Raw genomic sequence first — 20,425 nt, forward strand, 5'->3', positions numbered from 1 at the left:
GACAGCGTGCACATTATCATGTGGATCTATGTGATTATGCGCAGCTGAGCCTCCCTGCCGAAGTATATCTGCATGGGACGGCCAGCAAGTGGTTAATAACATTCAATTACAATATGATTTGTGTCGCAGTTGTATATGCTATATTGTTTTTTCTTATTTTATATTTTTCCCCAGGAAAGTGGAGATACCAGGGTAAAATAATGGAAAAAGTATGAAAATAGAAAACAAATTGCAGCCAATGGTAAGCTGCAATACAATCAATTTTAGCTTTTGGGTTTGGATACTCTTCCAATATACCTCCTAATAAATATGAAAAGCAATAGTAGCAGCACCTATTTTATGATGCAATGTTTTTGATTTCACTACAGCAGTTTATCTTTGCAGTGTCAGTCTACTATATATATTTTTTTCCAATAATACTATATTCTATAGAACATATCTATGACCCTGAGATTTATAGTAAATGATGGTATGACTAGGTACAGGCACAATATCTGGTGTGTGCAGTGGATAATGAAGTGAGAATAGATAGGTGCCTGTATCCTGTAATCACTGCATGCATCCAGGGCTGATCACTAAGTATGATAAGAAGAAGGCGTGGAGGTTGCAGCCCCTCGGTCCTTCTTGTGCCTCCTCTTTGTGCTGTACGTGCCAGTATATACTGAGCTGCAGCTGCAAATCACAAGGGGGACCTGGAGAGCTCTGCTTGCTGCTGAAGGTACAGAGGAGACACAGATACATTGGAGAGGAAGAGGCTGCACACAGGCGATACAACAATACAGGAATGCACACACTCAGCTCCAGCTTCTGAGGATCCCTTTCTAAGGAGCTTTTGTTTTCTCATTTATCTATCTGGGATCTATAGACAAAAAAAAAAAAAAAAAAGAAAAATTCAAGCCTCCCACCTCCTTCTATAATTTACTGTGTGTGTAGATCAGCATCATCTGCAAACAAATAATAATAGAGGGGAGAAAGCAAAGCAACGTGGGAATCGGATTGGATTTGCAACTGTTCCCTTCTGCATTAAACAGCCTTTGATATATTTTTTTTTCCACTTGGGATTATTCTTACTGACAGACTTAATTCTGCTTCCCTCCCCCACCTCAAGTATAATTATACCCTCCTCCTTCATTTTATACTCTTTTTTTTTTTTTTTTCCTCCCTGCTTTCGAACCCCTCTGTCTTGTCTGTTTAATAATCTCACCAAAACCTCTGCTAAAATCAGCACCAACCCTTCCTCCTCTCTGACCCCATCCAACACCCCCTGTTAAGGTGAGTGGTGTCTTTTCAGCACTTTCTTTCCTCGTGTGTTGTGTGTTTTTTTTCTTCGCTCTTGTGCTTCTTCTTGCCTTGTGCACTCTTTTTTTATTTTTTTTGCCGTGATCGTATAATGCAGAGATTACAGACACCCAGCCCTGGCCGTCTATTATCCGCTCCGATCTCTAGATGTTGTTGGGTTAAGATGCTGGGACCTGATAAATACGTTGTGCATGGAAGCTAGGAGTGATCAAGGACCAATTATCCCAGTACATGATGGGACTGCTGCATGGCATCGACTCTGTTCATCCTCGCTACTAGCTAGATTGATGGATAATGTTTAAAAGCAATCAGTACGTGGAAGAATAATTATCTCTTGGTATCTAGGGCAGGGTTTCTTAATTTGCAAGAAAACTGAAATACATCACAGGTGATATCATTTGCTGCTCAGTGATTGCAGTATTCTAGTCTGCATCTCCCCAAAGTAATACTTAAAATCTGGCCTGTTAGTGTGCCCTGAGGACCGGAGTTGAGAAACACTGATCTAGGGCATGGCATCTGTAGAGCCAGATCCATGCGTAAGCAACACGGTATCCTGGCGTGCATAATGATATGCTTAGAAGAAATAAAAAAGAAGTAATATATGACACATAGAGCTGTGACATGAGCAGAGGAGGGAGGCTGATGCATCAATATGGGGGCAGGTGCAGGGCGTTGTAATGCAATATACACACGCATGTTAAATTTATGGAGCTCAAGTCTGGGAAAGGCGCTGGTCTAAATAGACGAAGGAGCCAGTTAGATGAGTTGGGATAGTTAGGAAGAGGTCATTGTTGTGGTGGGCTCATTGCCTGCCTCCCAGGTGCAGCCATCCGGCAAGTGACAGAGGAAAGTTCAGCTTTGGCGGAGTCCTCCTCCCTGGATCTGTCAGGGCTTTGCTAACTGTTTCTTGTTGTGTTCTGGAAATGAGAACAGGGAAGGGGGGAGCCACTGAGCAGCCTAAATACCAGTATCTGTGCAGAAGCTGTAATATCAGCAAGCTTTTGCTACAACGTTAAACAGTCAAGGATGCTGGATTCTCCTTCTTGTCTACCTGTCCTTGCTTCATCTTTATCTCATGCACAGTCCAGATACCAGCTCTGATCAGTGTGGGAAAACAACCCAAACCCTTGCTGGGCTCTACACAAGCATGCTATACACATAGCAGAATGGAAGGACAATTAGCAGCATTGAGATGCCTATAATGAGCATCTCTGTTACAGTACAGCTCAATTAAAAATAGCACATGTGATCTCCAAATGTTTACGCAGACCTTATATATAGAAATGACATGCTAGGTATGCGTCCGCCAAGTTCCAAGTCATTACTGAAGTGTGACCAATAATTAATTCTTAAAAACTTGTGCATAAATAGCCTATAGCTGTAGGGTGTCACATGTGATGATTTCAATTATAGGATAGGAACATGTGTGTTTGGCCTTTGGTCCATTTGAAAAGTGGGGGGGGGGGGGGGGGGCGGAATTTATCACTAACTTTAACAGTATCAAATGTAGTCTTTTATTTTACAATAGTTTTTTCATATATGGTAATAATGCACACACCACATGCTTGCTTGAAAAACTAGTTAGTGGAGCTTGTCAAGCTGTTTACTGACTAGAGACATTTCCTTCAATAATTGAAATCCTATTAAATAAGATAAATTTATCTAAGATGTATTTTTTTATGTGTTATTAAAACAATTTATATTGAAAGAAGGAAGGTACTGAATATATTTATTCATTTTTGGATGTTTTAAAAGTAAATATGTCAGTATGTGTTTGTTTACTTCCCCAAAAAGTTTGAAGTAAAAAAAAATCTAAAGCAGATTCTTGTTAGGTATTGTTACCATCATTCTGCTTTAAAATATCATCATTCTGGCTTAAAAAAAAAATATATATATATATATATATATATATATATATATATATATATATATTTATATATATATGCTGTATAGTGTATGGTCAAAGGGTAGCTGTGGGGATGCATGTATTGTAACTCGTACTGTGTTGATTAACGATTATTGATTAACGCCCTTTTTGGAAGCAGAGATTTTTTGGATGTTTTTTTTATAATAATGTTGAGAAATAAAACTGTTGCTGTACTGATTAAACATCTTCCTTAATGAGTAACAGCATCTATAAAGACTCGTGGTATTGGTCACTTTTACAATTTTTTTGAAGCTACTGAATGAAGTAAGTGAAGTTTCACATTTCCTTATGTAGAACAGGGTGGGTCAGCCATGACAGCAAACTAACTCATCATGGTAATGTGTGTGTGTGTGTGTATATATATATATATATATATATATATATATATATATATATAATATCTACAGATACACTGTATAAATATATATATAACTATGTGATAACAAAAGTCACACATGGTATTGGAACATGTATGAAATGAAAATAAATAAATACTTATTAATACTATTGTTAGTAATATAACTAATATATAACATAACTAGTATAATGCAAGAGTGCCATATACTATATATATATATATATATATATATATATACACACATATATATACACACATATACACATACAGTGTATCTGTGTGTGTTATATATATATATATATATATATATATATATATATAAACACACACAGATACACTGTATGTGTATATGTGTGTGTGTGTGTATATGTGTATATATATATATATATATATATATATATATATATATATATATATAGTATATGGCACTCTTGCATTATACTAGTTATGTTATATATTAGTTATATTACTAACAATAGTATTAATAAGTATTTATTTATTTTCATTTCATACACGTTCCAATACCATGTGATTTTTGTTATCACATAGTTGACAAAAAATGTAACATTAACATTCAAATATTTATTTCTCAAAGAAAGTTTAGTTACCGTACTAAAGAAATCAATAGGATCTGTCTGGGCGAGTGGAATTCTTGTGTACAAAATGTTTCTTTTCCAGCTGAGTAATGATTTTTGTTTTCAAAGATCTGCGCTACCACACCCCTGTGTTTTTATCACTGACAAGAAACTACGCATCCTTGAGATAACAATTGGTTGAAATAATAATAGCTATGTAACCCAAGAGATTCTATCATTTAAGATATCGGCGTTATTCAGTTAGGTAAATAGTGATATGGATTGTACAATAACCCATAGTAAGCAATCCATACTGACTAGTAAATTAAAGTCTGACTGGTTGCTATGAGTTTCTGCACATTGACCATCCTCCTTGCTCTTTCACATTGTCTTATTGTATAAACCCTAAATGCCACAGTGGCATCATTTAGTAAAAAGGATCAGAGAATTATTGTCACTGTTCTCATAATGATCGATAAGGTCACAAGTACTCCTCCAGCTGAGAACTGTCCTCTTTGTTTTTGTACATTTTGTGAATTTTGTAGCATTTGTGGTGTGCTAAAAGATTTCTTAGACTGATTTTTTCACCTTGTTGTGCTTGTCCCTTAGCTCATGCATTCCTTGATTATGACATACATTATGACACTGAAAGCTATTTTTGGAAAAGTGACCTAATACATAACCAGCAAAAAAATACAGCTGTATATGATAACGGATAAAAAGGCCAATGCTGCAATCAAGAATTTAAATCAATACAAGATTCTCAAATTTCGCTTGTAAGCCTAAAATGATACTTGCTCTAAAGTCACATAAGCCACAATCGGATTGTAACTGAGCTCACATTAAACAACCCTTTGCTTTCTTAAAATAATTTAAAATAGGCTGAATAGATAGCAGACATTCTTTGCACAGCCTCTTGATGGCCTAGGAGCCCACTGGAGGCAATCTAATTTACAAACCTGTTTTTACTAAGAAAAAGTCAGGGGCTGATCTATCCCCTTTTAACACCTTGTAAATTGTAATCAGTCCCTTAGAGGGAAGGAAGGCCAAATGATGTTTAGGCTGTCGCAGACGCTAGGATGTGTCAACCCTCAACTTTCTTTCAAAAAGTGCATAATATAATATTTTGGACTTAGTAGCTCCCAGGATGTAGGAGAGGCTGTGCAAAGGAATCAGAGGCTGTGCAAAGGAATCAGAGGCTGTGCAAAGGAATCAAAGGCTGTGCAAAGGCAGCTGAGAGTGCCTACATTGCGCTCAGCCTGCTAACATTTAAAGCTATATCAATAATAGTATATAAACAAGTATGTACTTTTTGGGCATGCAGTAGTTGACTTAGTTGCCCCTCCATCATTTCTATTAACACATCTGCATATGTTTCAAATTTGTCTGGATCATTTTCTATATATAAATCTATTTATATATATATATATATATATATATATATATATATATATATATATATATATATATATATTATGCTTTCAATGTACAGCCAGTGTACAAACCTCCATTGCATGACATTGCCTAAATGATCAGGCTTATTTATTAAGGTGGCAAACTGAGCAAAAATGAAGTACAAAGGTTTATATGAAATGGCTTTTGATTAACTGCTATAGGGTACTGTATTTGGTATGCAGTTTTTTTAGTAAAGGATTATATGGTAGTTTAATGTTCTTCCTTGGTACTGTAGTCAAGCTAACAGAAGAACAGTTTCTATTAGATAAAATTAGAGGAGTGCTGTCAGTAACCTTGTCATTGTGTTTTGTTGGTGTCTAGTTGGTCATGCCTGTGCCAATTTAACACATTTTAAACCCCCACCTAAAAATAATCAAAATGCATATTTCCTTTTTTTCTCATTGTTCCTTTGGAGAAACTGTATATGAGTCTATAGGTAGCTTAGATTGTTCAGAAGAGCTTTCAGTGTGAAATAAATGTACAGAGTGCGGGACATTTTTTTATTTTGAAATGTTTTAACATGCCATCCAAGCCTTGAAGTCATTAACCCTTTGTTAAGATATACATTGTACGCATCAAGTTTACAACTGATAATGAGAACTGCTTGTAAATGGCAGTTATGGTAAACATCCCCAGTGCCACTGAATTTAAAACAGTGGCTAGCGTCCTGGGTAGACATCATATTTGGTCACTGATGTCATCCAGGATCCCCAGTGGCTTGTTTACAAACAGAAGCAGCCAGGGATCTGTCATGTCATTTAGCAGTGCTAGTGATACTGGCACTAAAAGACAGACTTACGGCTACAACTACAGGTTTGGGTGGGTGGGAGAACTGGCCAACTGGTTCGCCCATTCACTGAACTGGGAATAGAGGAGGTGTGGGTTCAACCCAAATCTGAAGCCCATCCCTACTTACTAGAAGGAGCAGGTTGATTTACATTGCAGAGTTGAAGATTGCATTGTCTGCCATAAGGCTATTCAATTCTAACAAACAATAGCAATATAAGTTTTGAAGGGAGGAGATTGCTAGCACTTCCATATGGCTTTTCTTAACATAGGTGAGCAAACTAAAATATCTACTTGTCCACTGTAAAACTGCTACAGGGTGGCCACACTTCACAGAATTACTATATATACATATGTGACTCTACCCTTCTTAGTAGTAATTTGCGCAGCCATCGGTTCGCTGTGATTTTACACAGCGGGAGCCGATCAGCGGGTCCCGTGGACTCGGTCTCCGCTGGCACCCGCTGATCGTTTGGTACACAGGCAAAATGTCAGTCTGACTATGTAAACAAGGCAGGTTGTCATTCTGTCAGTACAGAAGGCATGGATCCTGTGTCCCTGTAAAGCAGGGACACCAATCCATGCCTTCCACTAATAAATGCACCTCCCCCACTACACTAAAACACATGCTAGGCACACAGTTAACCCTTTAATCGCCCCCTGATGTTTATCCCCTTCCCAGCCAGTGTCATTAGTACAGTGACATCGCATATTTTTAGCACTGATCACTGTATTAGTGTCTCTGGTTCCCAAAAAAGTGTCAAAAGTGTCAGTACCCGTGTCAAATTTGTCTGCGGCAATATCACAGTTCCACCATAAATATATCCCATAGTTTGTAGATGCTATAACTTTTGCGCAAACCAATCAATAAATGCTTATTGGGATTTTTTTTTACCAAAAATATGTAGCAGAATACATATTGGCCTAAATTGATGAAGATGTTAGATTTTTTTTACATTTTTTTTTTTTTTATTTGATATATTTTATAGCAGAAAGTAAAAAAACATTTTCTTTTTTTTTTTTTTTGATTGTTGGTTTTTTTTAGTTCATAGCGCAAAAAAATAAAAAACGCAGGTGGTGAGGTGATCCACCACCAAAAGAAAGCTTTATTTGTGAGGAAAAAAAGACATAATTTTTTTTGGGGGTACATTGTTGCACACTGTGCAGTTGTCAATTAAATTAACGCAGTGCCGTATTGCACAAAAATGGCCGGTCATGGGGGGGGGGGGGGGGTAAATCTTCCGGAGCTGAAGTGGTTAGAATTATTATTTCATAAGCTTCACAGCTGTCAAAAGTACATTACTAGTTTTGGGCTAGTTATTTACTGTAAATATTAAAAGTGTGTTAGTGTATAACCCATTTATTTGTATGAAATCATCTAGATTTGTTTCTATTCTGTTTTCTGCCTAATGTTTAAATATACGCTCTGTGGATGGATGAGTAATTATATACTCTTGTGTTTGGCTAGATTAAGAGCCCATTCACACTGCCGCGACTTGTCAGGCGACTTGTCAGCCTGACAAGTCGCGGTCCATTGAGTAGTACAGGACCCGTTCTAATAGGAGCGACACAAGTCGCTCCGACTTAGAAAAAGGGTCCTGTACTAATTTGGGGCGACCTCGGAGCGACTTGCATAGACTTCCATTATGTGAAGTCCCTGCAAGTCGCGCCGAAGTGGCGGTGCACGCGACTTCACAGGTCGCCCCCCGAAGTCGTGTCGCCTCAGTGTGAACCGACTCTTAAAGTAATGTTTTTATTGATACAGTGCAAAACAAAGATAACTAAAATAAATTTATATATGAATTTATTTGGTGTTGTGATCCTGATCTGCAGATGCCATTGATAGTTATCTACATATACTGTATACATTTCAATATGGACCAAGGCAAAAACTAGAGATCCAAATGCCATAGAATTTAAAAGACGTAACATTACCATGAAATAATAGAGCCTGTTACTAAAACTATAACAAGCACCCAAACAGTTTAAAAGCAACAACATATATGCGCTACATGCACTACATAGATATTATCTTTAAAACTCTTTTAAAAGAGACAAGGTCCGATTGGTTACTGGACCCCGTATCCAACACTTGATAAAATAAGCTTTACAATTTGCATTAAATTTAGTAACATTAATATTAGTCCTTCCTAAGAGTAACAGTAAAAGTAGAGGCAATGGATGGGTTAAACTTTGTCAATGCATTTTAAAAATTGCATTGTTGGCAGTTGCATTTATTTTTATGAGAAACTCAATAAATATTATGTTTAGCGCATTCACCTTGGAGGAAGTTGCTACTGTTAACAATGAATAATGGATTTAAAGAGCTATACTTACTGGAAAGTCATCTTAACCTTGAACATTAACATTCCCTGTAAGAGAATATGTGAAACTGATCTTCGGATGCATTATGCAGGTATAGAGGTCACATTTGTGTGTTCTGTGTTGGGAATAAGTTCGTTCTGCTTTAAAAGTGATCTCCCCTACAGTTTGAAGTATTGCATTCACTAGTTACTATCAGACATATACAATGCGATATTATAGTTGTAAGAAAAATGTTGTAAACCTTTAGGAAATTATATATCTATATATCTTTGAATAGGTGACTCATGAAATCTGATCTGATCTTTGTTTACCTTGTAAAAAAATGGCTGTATATTTTTTGAACCCCTTTCAACCTCCCAACACAAATTAACAGCAGCAAAATGGCAGAATCTAACATCCCCATGCTGCATGTATGCATCACCGGGAGGCTGAAGCATTTTTACTCCACCTGACCAATGACATACAGGCAATTTTTACTCCCACTGACTGCTAATGCCGGGAATTTTTTACTTCCTCTGACTACTGGGGCAGGAGCATTTTACTTTCGCTTACCACCAATGCAGGGGCATTTATACGCCCACTGAACACTAATGCAGGGGCATTTATACACCCACTGACCACCCATGCAGGGACATTTATACACGCGCTGACCACCCATGCAGGACCAATTTTTAGTCCTGCTGACTCTAACACAGGGGCAAGTTTTACTCCTGCTGACCACTGAAGAAAATAAATGTTTTATTCCAACTGTCCACTGACATAAGGGCATTTTTTACTTCTATTGACCACAGATGCAGAGGCATTAATTACTTCTATTGACAACCCATGTACAGTATCTCACAAAATTGAGTACACCCCTAACATTTTTGTAAATATTTTACTATATCTTTTCATGTGACAACACTGAAGAAATTACACTTTGCTACAATGTAAAGTAGTGAGTGTACAACTTGTATAACAGTGTAAATTTGCTGTCCCCTAAAAATAACTCAACACACGGGCATTCATGTCTAAAGAGGTTGTCTTTGGGAAATAGACGTATGAGTGCTGCCAGCATTGCTGCAGAGGTTGAAGGGGTGGGGGTTCAGCCTGTCAGTGCTCAGACCGTACGCCGCACACTGCATCAAATTGTCTGTATGACTGTGGTCCCAGAAGGAAGCCTTTTCCAAAGATGTTGCACAAGAAAGCCCGCAAACAGTTTGCTGAAGACAAGCAGACTAAGGACATGGATTACTGGAACCATGTCCTGTGGTCTGATGAGACCACAATAAACTTATTTGGTTCAGATGGTGTCAACCGTGTGTGGCAGTAACCAGGTGAGGAGTACAAAGACAAGTGTGTCTTGCCTACAGTCAAGCATGGTGGTGGGAGTGTCATGGTCTGGGGCTGCATGAGTGCTGCCGGCATGGGGAGCTACAGTTCATTGAGGGAACCATGAATGGCAACATGTACTGTGACATACTGAAGCAGAGCATGATGCCCTCCCTTCTGAGACTGGGCCGCAGGGCAGTATTCCAACATAACGACCCGAAACACACCTCCAAGACAACCACTACCTTGCTAAAGAAGCTGAGGGTAAAGGTGATGGACTGGCCAAGCATGTCTCCAGACCTAAACCCTATTGAGCATCTGTGGGGCATCCTCAAATGAAAGGTAGAGAAGCGCAAGGCCTCTAACATCCACCAGCTCCACAATGTCGTCACAGGGGAGTGGAAGAGGACTCCAGTGGCAACCTGTGAAGCTCTGGTGAACTCCATGCCCAAGAGGGTTAGGGCAGTAGTGGAAAAATAATGGTGGCCATGCAAAATATTGATACTTTGGGCCCAATTTGGATATTTTAACTCGGGTGTACTGACTTTTGTTGCCAGCAGTTTAGACAATAATGGCTGTATGTTGAGTTATTTTGAGGGGACAGCCAATTTACACTGTTATACAATCTATACACTCACTACTTTACATTGTAGCAAAGTGTAATTTCTTCAGTGTTGTCACATGAAAAGCTATAATAAAATATTTACAAAAATGTGAGGGGTGTACTCACTTTTGTGAGATAATGTAGATCCTTTATCACTTCCACTGACCACCAATCTGGGAGATTTTTTTAATCCCACTGGCCAACAACATAGGGACATTTTTATTCCTACTGACCACTGATGTAAGGGCATTTTTAATCCCCCACTATCCACCAACAAAAGGCCATTTTTGTTACTCCCACTGACCACAGTCTAGCCATCAAACAGTTTGACCGATGATTAACTGGCTCTTTGTTTAAAGTGTTTGGAGATCCCTGCTCTAAATGTTCTCCTTTGTACACAGCATTCAAATTAGTGGGCAATGATATTCTGAACGGTGAATGCAGAAGCGAATACTTTGCAAGCCATTTTTTCTTCTTTTCTGGAAACACTCATTATTTTTAATCACTTCCTTTTGATAGTTGCTGTAAAGCTTGACATTAAGAGAAGAATTTTAGATATAGCTTTTCAAAGGCAAAGATTTAGTGGAGTATGAAGAGTTACTTATTCTTGTTAAGGAACCCTTTCCAGAGAGGCTGCCTTTTTTCATGTCTAGTTCTGAAAATGCATGTTTTCTGGCAGTCATGCTGAGCTCCTAGGTTGAATACTTTGAGTAATTTGCCCAAACGAAGTATGCAGCTAAAGACTTTGCACCTTTTACAATCTTTCCTGATCTGTGTACTTGTTCTGGGTCAGTATCTTAGAAGCTGTTTGAAGCTAAAGGGGTAGCATAACAACAAGTGTATTCAGAAGAATATTAGCAATAACAGCCCCGTATTTCTCTCATAAAAGGTTTACTTTGTCCCATCTAAAGCATGCATACTGTATAAATACAATTAAAGTAATGTTAGAAGCTGAACATACAATGCCTCATACAGAAGAAATATTGAATTTAATTGGAGGGATTTACATTTCATAATCATCAAGTGATCATTGGCGATACTGTTGGTTTTTACAGAAAAATTGCAAATCACTAAATTAATTTTTAACTAGCTAGGGGTTTTCAAAAGAGAGTATGAAACAAAATGAAACATTCCCCAGCACTCATACTGGTAGGCAGCAATGGAAAACGAAACATTTTGACCTCCAGGCCTCTGTAAAAATACACAGCTTTTAGGAATTGAGCGGAAATACAAAAATGTGGAAAAAGGGTTATTAAATACATAGTTGTATGGTTCAAATCTTCAAAGTTTGTTTACAAGATACAGTTCAACAGCCTAAATGCCAGTCTATGGCTACAGTATATGTACACAAACAGCTCCTGCTTGTGATGACACTGACATTTCTTGGAATACTTGTCCCAGCATCCCTTTGCAGCTTTAAAACTATGTGGTTTGTATGGGAATTCGCTTTACGGTGGAGTTTGGGGAGAACTATGAGCATTGACTATAGTGCTTATGTAACATGTTCTCAGACACCTTGTTTCAATCAATGTACAGGGATGTTAATGGGTAGCTCTAAAGCTAAATGGGTAGAGCATGGGATCCATGGCCAAACTGAGCTTCCTTACACATGCAGTCAGATGTGACCCAGAAAAAAAACACATTTATTTGCAAGTTTATAAGTAATATAGCTGAAAATATGGGTATGGTTTGATTTCTTTGCTAATGACACAAGGGTGCTTATTGGGCTGATATTCCTGAGAATGTTTGAAATATGGAACATAAATTAGGATTTCTGAAAGACTAACCAAACTGTACTGGAATCTGCAATTCAATGTTTCTAAGTGAAAATACTGCAGGGTGCATCACTCATTTAGTGTTGGTATTATTACACCCGATGTAATACATCCAATAAATCTCACCCTGTTGGCACAAACCAGGGAAGAGGGGATGAAGTCCTAAGCCCTATCAACACGAGGATGAACCATCACGATTCCACAGACGTCCTTTCTCAAAATGTGGACTGAAACTGAACGAGCACAGATGTCACAAAACTGACACCTGTCCCATTTAGCTTTGATTCAACAGGGGATATGTTCACAAATCTCCTGCTGAACAGAACTAACAAAAACCATGCCAAAGGAGCTAGGTTCAGGAGGACAGTATTTTCAATATTAAGCTGGACACAGGGGCAAACCAGCAGGAGGATAGTTCAAAGCTAACTTTAGAAAGCATTAGTTTACTAAAAGAGAAGATGATGCTTGGAACAGACTTCCAGCAGAGGTAGAGAATGAGATACTCAGACAAAAAAAAAGGAAACAAAAAAGGAACTTTAACAAAAAGTTTGACGCTTTATCTACTTTACCTAGAAGGTCTAAATTGTGCAATTTAGAGCACTTGTACATTTTTTGTTGACAACTTTCTTTATATTTGTTGTAAATACAGTCATGTCTTTTTCTTTGTCTGCCATAGTGTCTACCCTCTTTAAAGAAAGACCAATAGTGACCAAACTCTCATCTGGGACACAGAGCATTGCCCATTATTTCCTCTCTCTCTCATGTTTGTGGTACATTAGCAGTGGTCTTAGGCACTAGGCCGGAAGTAGCAAAGATACAGGGTACCTGCTGGATGCAGAAAGAGATTGGTTGGAGGCTCCAGGTACGTATTCGGGTGCTATTTTTTTCACCTTTTACAGAATGCAGGAAGCATGCAAGATGGATGGCCTCACGAAGTTTTACCTAACTTGGATCCACTTATAACTAATAACATTCACATATATGCCTCAAATAAGTGTAAAAGACTATAGGGTATACTTATCAAAGATGGTGCCTGATGCTAACAAGCTGTGCACTCTTTGGCACCCCTGTTGCACAGCAAGGGTTACCAACAAGAGGGGATGGCCTGTTCCTGGTGAACTGAATGAACAACAGACACCAATACAAAAAAATATTGTAAATCAATTTAAATTGATTTAAAAAACTGTTTACCTTTCAGGATCTAGCAATATCCAAAGTTGCCCCTCAATACTTCATCCAATTTTGGTAGCTCAGAGAAGGAAGAAACATGAGTCCCACCATTCCTCACTGCTCAAACTCATAGTTACATAGTTAGTCTGGTGGTAAAAGACACAAATCCATCCAGTTCAACCAATAAAAGGGGAAAAAAATAATCATATAATTCCATATACACAATCCTTTACCCACAGTTGATCCAGAGGAAGGCTAAGAAAAACCTTACTGATCCCCCAAAAGGGAGTCGGCAACTCATTTGTGCACTAAGGAAATTCTTGCCACTGTCATTCTAGGGATGGATTTCCCTGTAACATCACTGTTCATATTTGGGCAAAACTATTTTTTTTTCTCTTTCCAAATTAATTTATTTTCATAATTAAAAAAAAAAATTATGAAAACTCAGTTTATTCTCTTATTCCTGAACACAGTTTCAGCACCGTGGAGAGCAAAGTCTGTAAATTGTGGAAAAATTGTTATTAATTTGTTATTTATTTATGGATTGCACAATTGAGATTCACTTTCAAACTAAGGCGACACGACTCCTTACTACTACGGGGGCAACTTGTGCATTACCATGCACCACGACTTCAGAGCGACTTGCAGGTACTTCGCATAATGGAAGTCTATGCAAGTCGCTCCGAGGTCGCCCCAAAGTAGTACAGGACCCTTTTTCTAAGTCGGAGCGACTTGTGTCGCTCCTATTAGAACGGGTCCTGTAGCGGTCAATGGACCGCGAGGGAGCACGACTTGTCAGGCTGACAAGTCGTCTGACAAGTCACGGCAGTGTGGACTGGCTCTTATGGCTGCTACAATCACCTGTTGCACATTTATCTTATTGAAAAGAGTGTGAATGTAATGGTGCAATGCCTGGCAAATGCCATCACATTTCACCAGGGTAATTGCCAGTAAAGGATTCACTGGGCAGATTTCCCAGATAATCCTTTATAAATTGAATCCTAAGATTTTCCATTTAATTATCTTTTTGTTTGGGTTGACTTCACTATAACTGCTGAACTGCTATGTACAGTGTCTGTGGTCAATTTTACCAAACAAGGATTTAAAACACATGGTTTAATGCTTTTTTCTCTGCTGTTTGGATTCTTCATCCAAAATATATTTTATCCCTTCTCGTACCTTCCATAAAACTAATTAAATGCTTGTTCTCAGTTATCTAGCTGGAGATTATGAATGAAGTAGTGTGAAGGCACTACAAATCATTTGCATAAATTAGATTTGACTGGTTTTACAGATGCATTTTTTTATGTAGTTTATTTGGTCTTTGTACACACTGCACTGCTTTGTATGGTAAATGTGTATGTGTTCTTTCATATAACACATTGTAGCACAGCAAGTGCAAGTGCATAGAAATGTTAGGTTTTCATTGAAATCAGACTGGTTTTAAGCAGACTGGTTACTGAAAACAAATTTAAAATATTCAATTTCTCAGCTCACTATAAAAGTATGCATAAAACTATTTCTACAGTATGAGTACAATTATTTATTTTGGAAGAGAGACCAGTGTCAAGTGTCAGAATTTTCTCCCTGAATTATGGAATCCATACTTCAGTAATGGATCCTAATAAAAGGATAGATTCTGTAAAACAGCTCAAGGCTATTGAGCATGGCACTTTTTGCCAGTAAATCATGCCATTAGTATATGTAGATAACCTACAGTCTGCCTGGAGCTGTGCAAGGGAAAAAAACTGGATAAAGAGAAATAAAGCTTGGCCACCAGAGCGGGGGAAGGTCCAGGGTTATTTCTTACTTCATACAATAATGCAGCATTGCATCAAACTATGTAAGAAGCTACAGCTGAAAAAAACACATATGGAAGCTTGTAGTAGATTCAGTATCTGTTAAAAAAAAATTGTTTTGTTAAAAGCTAAAATTTAGCTATTTTTTTTTTTCTACAACTTTAGTTATATTACTTAGCTGTAATGAAACATGTCCCACAATGTGCAGGCTGCTGAGTTCTGTAGAAATCTTTACTTCAAGGCTGTCTTGTCCCCTTCTTGCTGATAATCTACTAGTGCTGTGGGGGTTAACAGCTAATAGTCACCGGGCTCAGCTACCCTAAAAATGATTCCAATAGAGGCATACCCCCTCCTGCCCTTTTCTCTATTAAGAAAAGTCCTTTCACTGATTACACTGCCTGTAACACAATCTATGAATGGGGGGGAATAATTGAACTGACCAGCTTCCCCACATTCACAGATTGTGTTACAAGCAGTGAATTAAATTTTCTTAAGGAGGAAGGAGGGGGCATGTCCCCACTGGATCATCTTTAGTGTAGCTGAGCACAGACACCCACAGCTAACCCCCACAGCTCTGGAAGTTCAGCAGCAGGAAGAGGACAGGGCAGCCATTCAGTGAAGATTTTTACAGAATTCAACAGCCTGTGCATTGTGGTACATGCTTCATTACAGGTAAGTAAAAAAAACATGTTTTAACTAAGTTTCAGCTATAAAATGATATTTACTGTATGTACGTACATGTACTGTATGTACACTGGTGCACTATTGTGACAAAACGCGTAGGGAGGAGCCAATGACGCACGTCGTTCTTGCAGTCTGGGACACCGCGGCCATGTTGATGGTTAGATACAGCTATACAATGTTGGGAGCTGGATGTGTTTTATCCCTTACCTATGTGTAAGTGTTTTTGATTCTGTAATAAAGTAAGTCTAATAGCATACACTATGAGGAATATCCTATTTATTTCTGCATGACGATTAATCTACGTGAGATATAGAGGAGAGGTTTACTCTGGAGACAAGTCGCTGGGATTCCAATATTGCCAGTACCTAATGAACGATCTGTTGCTTCTGTAGACCTGCTTGCATAGATCTTTGTAATGAGGGTCTGTGTCATTTAGTAAGAGGCTGTAAAATTGGGTGTTGGTGGTAGCACACTATTCAAGGACTTTCTTTTTGTCCTCCTGCATGAGGAGTTCTGAGAAATTGATTAGCGCTGCACCTATATTATATTCATTTGCTTTGATCTTTTGTATACATTCAAAGATTTTGTGTCAGCTGCTTCTTTTATATTTAACTAGTGGAAGCCTAGCGCAGTGTGTGTGTGTATATATATATATATATATATATATATATATATATATATAATATTATATATAATATATATATATATATATATATATATATATATATATATATATATATATATATATATATATATATATATATATATGATATATAGATATAATATGTATATATATATATATATATATATATTTATATATATATATGTCTACACTGGTAGCCTAAATAAAAGAATTATACTCTTGAAGCCAACATGCCAAATAAATAAAATCCTACTCCCCCTTCACACACACACACTCTGCACTAGGCAACCAGTGATGGGAAATGATGACATGCCAGCTGCTTCTCCATAATGCTGCATTTAGGGCTTGAGAAGCCAACATGTCTCAGTACCGTTACATCCGGTGGGGGGGTGGTCCATTAGGGAAAACAATTGTCAACATTATTAGGTGAACTAGAACTGAACACACAAATAAAGCCTCTGCTGTTTATATCTCTAGATCTTAAATATTTTTGATATGAAATTAATGTTTGCTTATTTAATTTTTCATTTAGTGCGTAGTTTAAATTCCCCAGATTCATCACAGATTTACGTCAGCCTTTTTGGAATTAGTTTATGAGAGCTTGTCTCAATTAAATGACAGATCAAGGTTGATCCGTATCGTAGATGGTATTTATTACAGTTATACCACTGCCTAGGGTTTGATGACAGCCTTGATGATAAACATCAAAAAACTGGAAGTCAGAGGAAGTCTGAAAATGTCTTCAATATTTTCAAAAAGATTGTAATGGGAAGCAGTCTACAAAAGAAGTTCATAAACAAGTGTTCAAAAGAAATTACCAATTCAAATGACAAAACATATAACAGAAATATATGCAAAAATATAGCTCGTTACATAGTAGTTAAGGTTGGATAAAAACAATACTCCATCCAGTTCAACCTGTGTAGGTGTATGTGTGTCGGTGACGATAATCGCGTTCTTTAGGATGCATGTCCAAGAGTCTAATTAAAAATATCAAGACTTCCTGCTGACACCATCAATTGTGGAAGAGAGTTCCACATTCTTACCGCCCTGACCGTGAAAAACCCCCTATGCATCTTAAGGTTAAACCACTTCTCCTCAAATCTCATTGTGTGGCTACTTGTCCTCTTACACTCCCTGAGCATGAATAGCTTTTTTTTCTATGCTGGGATCACCATTGAGGCACTTGTAAATCAATATCATGTTCCCTCTCGAGCGTCTCTTCTCCCCCAAAAATATATGTAGTGCTTGTGGTCGCTCCTCGTAATTGAGGTCCTCCAATCGCCTTATTAGTTTTGTTGCCCTTCTTTGGACTCTCTTCAGCTCCAGCACATCCCTTCTAAGGACTGGTGACCAGAATTGAACAGAATACGCCAGATGTGGTCGGACCAGATTTTTTTAAAGTGGCAGGATTATAGTTTTATCTCTGGAGTATATCCCCTTTTTATGCAAGTTAGTATTCCGCCAGCTTTGGTAGCTGCAGCTTGACATTGCATGCTATTGCTCAGTCTGTCTTCTACTAGGACCCCAGATCCTTCTCTATCCTTGATTACCCCAGAGGTTTCCCCCCTAGTGAGTAGTTTCGGTTTATGTTTTTAGCCCCCAAGTGCATTACTTTACATTTCTCCACATTAAATTTAAACTTGTCATGTAGTTGCCCAGGTCTCTCATATACAGTGAAAGCTGTGCAATACATAGATGTTAAAATGTATGTATAGCCAGGGGCATCAAAACAAAAGGTGAACAAAGTCTTACAGTTTTTTTTTAACCACTTGCCGACCGCCGCCCGACTATATACGGGCACCGGTATACCAGTACGTCACTAGCCTGTGAGCCAATAGGGGGCGAGCGCGCACCGCCGGAGGCATGCTCCCGCCCCCGCTCGTTCACTTAGCAGCCCGTGCGTGTGATCACTCGCGATCGTCGGATACAGCAGGAGAAAGGCAGGCGGCTGATGTAAACAAAGCCGCCTGTCATTCTCCCCTGTGTAACAGCACAGATCATACGGTCCTGCTATGTAGAACCGTTGATCTCTGCTGTTACACACACAGCCACATCCAATCACAGTTAGAAGCACGCCCCTAGGGACACACTTAACCCCTCCCTCTCCAGTGTCATTTTAACAGTAACAGTGCATATGTATAGCACTGATTACTGTAGTAATGTCACTGGTACCCCCAAAAGTGTCAAAAATGTCAGTCAAGGGTCCGATCTGTCCGCCGCATTGTCGCAGTCCTGCAAAAAAAAATTGCAGATCGCCGCCATTACTTGTTATATAAAAATTACAAAAATCTTTCCCTTAGTTAGTAAACGTAATAACTTATGCGCAAACCAATCAAAATACGCTTATTGCGATTTTTTTTTTTTTTTACCAAACATATGTAGCAGAAAACAAATTGGCCTAAAATGTTAAAAAATTTTGATTTTTACATTTTTTGGGGGGGGGGGGGGGTTTCATATAAAAAAAAATGTGAAAAATATTGTTATTTTTGCAAAATTGACGCTTTTTTTTGTTTATAGCGCATGATCAAAAAATCACACAAGTGATCAAATATCACCAAAAGAAAGCTCTGTTTGTGGGAAAAAAGGACGTCAATTTCATTTGGGTACAGCGTCGCACGACCGCCCAATTGTCCGTTAATGTCGCGCAGTGCCGAATCGCAAAATAGGCCCTGGTCAGGAAGGGGGTAAAATATTCCGGGGCTTAAGTGGTTAAATCAGCTACTACCTGAGTAGAAAAGACTGTCCCCTGTCAGTATGCTGCAAGTGGGACACTTACACTCTGTATAGAAGCAGTGATCCAACATGCTCCCAGCTAAGTCAGGGCTGGAACTGTCTAATCATTGAAGATTGTGAGCTTTTCTGATTGAAAAGCTACTGGTCTGATTCAGTATGGGGCATGATGGAACTCTGCATTTAGACCACTGCTTCCCCACAGACAGCATAGGTTATACTCTGCAATTGCTAGTAGGGGACAGCTTTTCTACTCAGGCTGTAGCTGCTTTAAAACAAAAACAAACTGTAAGACATTACAACCTTTTTGTTTTGATGCACTTTGAATGTATTTCACTGATATAAATGAAAGGTTCAATTGGGCTTGAAAAATAAATTAAAGGGAAATGCTTATGTTATTGCTGTTTAAGCTTTATTTTTTTTCAAATATGTCACAATAACAAATATTTTTTCTTCTTCCTTGTATTTCTAGATAAAAGAACAGACATACATTTTGTAGTTTGCACACTAGAACCGGCTGATTAGTGATCCAAAAATAAAAGGGGCTAAATCTATTTTTAGATACATGCATGTATAATGACAGCATTTCCTGCTCTATTCAAAAATAAATGTTTTATGTTCCTTTATTGACTGACCTTATTTTAAACTTTACTTTCCGTTATTCAATTGCTGATGCATTAAACTCTAAAAACAGTTCAGAAAAAAAAAATTGTCATGGAAACCATAAAGCTCTAAGAAAATAAATTCCACTGAGTTTGCATTTATACTTCTATCTGTGATTTGTATTGAAGTGAAATGTACTAAATATACAAAGAATGGATAGCAAGAATGGCTTAAAGTATAATTATGAGTAAGATCTATATATATATATATGTGTGTGTGTGTGTAATATATATATTACATATATATAATATATAATATATATATTATTATTATTATTTATTTTTTTCCTGTGGTTACACTTTAGCTCCAAACATGGCT

General features: G+C 37.9%; 1 protein-coding gene across 5 annotated transcripts in view; it reads left to right on the forward strand.

Annotated features, from left to right (window-relative positions):
• Positions 1 to 667: 667 nt before the first annotated feature.
• Positions 668 to 20,425, forward strand: part of LOC309556114 (poly(rC)-binding protein 3-like) — a 1,192,398-nt gene continuing 1,172,640 nt past the window's right edge. For all 5 annotated transcript variants that reach the window (XM_082258445.1, XM_082258444.1, XM_082258447.1 and 2 more), the window contains exon 1: positions 668 to 1,272. The gene's annotated coding sequence lies outside the window, so the exon portion shown is untranslated. The remainder of the gene's footprint in view (positions 1,273 to 20,425) is intronic.

This window comes from Pelophylax lessonae (genome assembly GCF_965119305.1).
Source record: "Pelophylax lessonae genome assembly, chromosome: 5".
Lineage (NCBI taxonomy): Eukaryota > Metazoa > Chordata > Amphibia > Anura > Ranidae > Pelophylax > Pelophylax lessonae.